Source organism: Pteropus vampyrus, unplaced genomic scaffold, assembly GCF_000151845.1.
Source record: "Pteropus vampyrus isolate Shadow unplaced genomic scaffold, Pvam_2.0 Scaffold14, whole genome shotgun sequence".
Classification (NCBI taxonomy): domain Eukaryota; kingdom Metazoa; phylum Chordata; class Mammalia; order Chiroptera; family Pteropodidae; genus Pteropus; species Pteropus vampyrus.
Window position 1 is genome coordinate 619,131 of NW_011888795.1, and position 3,219 is coordinate 622,349.

A 3,219-nucleotide genomic window follows, 5' to 3' on the forward strand; every position below is an offset into this window, starting at 1 on the left:
ATAACTCCTCTCCCCTTAACCTCAAGTAGCATCCCAAATATGGGTAGGGAAGTAGGCCAAAGTCTCCAATATCATATAAAAGTTGAACTTCTTGAAAGAGGAAGAGAACAGTTTACCATTGAAAGAGGGAAGACATGGTCGCAATAACTGCACGGTGTAAGTTGCATATAATTTGCCAAACATAAGACCTTAATTTTTGGTAACTTAGTCAAGAAATTGTAAAATACATATCCAGGACAGATGATAGTATGGTTAATATGGTTGAGAGAAGCTGCTGTGGTTTAGTATTGATGTGACTACAGGCATACCTTGTTTTATTGCATTTCGCAGTTACAGTGTTTTTTTACCAATTAAATGCAAGACCCTCCACCAGCCCTGGGAAACCAAAATTGTGTGACTCGATTTATTGCAGTGGTCTGGAACCAAACCCATAATATCTGAGGTATGCCTCTTGCTCAAAGACTTGCTGCTTTAAGCAATTTTCCAAAACTTGTCCTCTCCATCTGCTCTTGCATAACTGGCTGACGAGAGCACATCTGCTACTCATTGGGAAAATAAAAGAGCAGATAGCAAAACTCCCTGGTTTGTGGATCATACCCCCAAGCCTTGGTTAGCTACCCTAGCAATGTGTTTTGGAGGGGTAGAAGATTTGGCTCCTACACTTTAAATTTGGGTTTGACTCATCTAGTTTTTTTATTTGAGGAATTGTTTGGGAGAGAGAATGCTTGAGAGTAGGTGAGGGTGGGATTTGGCAAGTGTTTAGTCATGATTTTATCTCAACTGCCCAATCTGAATTTTTTTTCAGTGAGTCTGCCATGTGAGTGTTCAGCATTTCAATAGTATTACCAATGGGAATTGGAATTGGAAGAGAATGCCTATAAATTTGTGTTCTGTTTCTTTTTGGATTGATGACCAAGTGTTGACTAGAAATAGAAGAGGATTGTGCAGGCTTATCTTTCGTATTTAATATCATTTAACCTCACTTTTTAGGCAAAGAGGATTATACAGCTTTGCAGTATGCTTTGGTCTGATAAAATTGTTCAGTTGGAAAAAGTGTTAACCAATAACACCTAACAAACAGGAAGAAAAAAGTTTAGTTTTTATTTAGTTACACTTTCCGGTATCTGAGTATGTCTAACATAAGCAATTACATAAAAGACAATGTATTTTCATCTCCCTACATATAAGAGATACCCAAGTGAAAAGCAAGCACTTTATTGTAGGGCACCACGCCAAGCTAATTGAGAAATGTGAACATAAGACTCCCTGCCTTTAAAGATTTTCAAACTTTCATGTACATACAGAGCAGAGAGCACTGCTTTGGGGAAACGAGGAAGAAGTAAGCAATACACTTAGCTTCTCCAGCCATTCTTTGGAGGCCTTTCTGGTAGGGAAGGCTGGGCTAATTATAATTAGGAAGACTTTGTTTCTTAGCAGGTTTTTATGCAGTTTCCCTGAAAACCAAATTAAGATCTCTTTAGTCACTCACCAAAAAATTATTAAGCAAGCTAGATCCCACAGAAATCAGAAATGTCAAATGATTTTAACAAAACCTAATACAAAATATTGGATCTCAGAAGTTGAACTTGAAGCGTATTTGTGGATTGTTGCCAATTATGCTTCTGCTGTCATTTTAGTAATCCCTAAATCAGTTTATTGGGGTTGGTAGGGTGGGGAGGTCTGGGTCAGGACCACAATTATGGCAGTCCCACTCTAGTTCGAACTCAGAAAATGTGCTCTGGTCCTGTGCTAAATTTGAAAAGCAAATCCCACTTCCCCAAGTTGCAGTGTCTTGAGTTTTCATGGTAAATCACAAAGTATGGAATCCAGTCTAGGAATCTTAAAAGCATCCCTGGGGTAGGGGTAGAAAGTCGGGGGGATGGGGGACAGATTGCAAAGTGAATTGGACCCAGAATAGTATTTTTTCTTATTATAAGCTTCAGGCATTTGTTCTGTAGACCTAGAGTCATCTGGAATATAGTCTGGATGAGGGCACACTGATAAATGGAAAGTTGAGGGGGAAAGATGTTTATTTCTTGAGAACATTATTAAACATTTATTAAGCACCAACTATATGTTCAAGAAGTTGCTGGACAATGTGCATGAAAATGTGCAAAAACAGTCCATTAGTAAACCTTTTTGACTCTACTTCCATTATGGTATCTTAAATCTCTCCCCTTCTCTAATCCCTACTGCTGTATCCTAGTTAAGCCATCATCATACTTTTCCTGTACTCCTGTACTCCTGTCACAACCTCCTAAGCGATTTCCCCACTTCTGTTATATCCCATTCCAATCCATTTTCCATAACAGCAAGTGTTGCTGCCCTACTAAAAGCCCTTCAGTGACTTCTCTACCACACTTAAGAATGAGTCCAAATTTCTTAGAATGGCCTACAAAATTGTACTGGCCCCTGCCTATGTCTTCAAATATGTGTCATCCTCCTGCTTAATTATTACAATCATACTTTTTTGTTTTGTTTTGTTTCCCAATGCAATAAGTTTTTTCCCTTTATTTGGAGCTTAGAACTAGCAAGTCCCTCTGCCTGAAATGTTCTTAATTCATATGGCTTTCCTTCTCATTATTTAAGTTCAGATGTTACTTCTCCAGAGGTGCCTTTCCCTGCCTAACCTACTTAAAAAATATTTCTTCTATTATTCTCAGATTCTTATTTCCTTTTCTGGTTGGTTTGCTTGTGTGTTGCATGACTTCCTTACTAAGTAGAAAGCTCCATGAAGGAAGGAGCTCTCTTACTCCAGTATTCTCAGAACTTTCTATGAGCCAGCTCAATGGAAACCTCATAAATGTGGGTTGAATGAGTAAAAGGAAGACAGTTGTTCATAATGTGATGTACTTTTTCCTTATCCTTTAGCATCCTTATATACTTAATGTTTAAATTTTAGAACTGGAAAGGATTTTAGAAATCAACTAGTCTAATGTCCTTATTTTTCAGAGATGTCAACCCAGGCAAAGAGAAGTGATTTTTGGCAGACAAGAGACTAGAATATAGTTTCCCTTATTCATTATTTTCACAATAAATCTCTCCATGGATTGAACAGCTGCAGCCCTGTCTTGGCATAGTGGTTCTATTTTTTCAGTGTGGGGGGAGTTAAGAACTCATTACTCAGGATCATCCAAAAATGAGCTCTTTCGCCCAAGTAAAATTTCTCAAAACTGAGCCCTAGTACCAAATCTCTGACTTTTAAGCATTTTGAAAGTA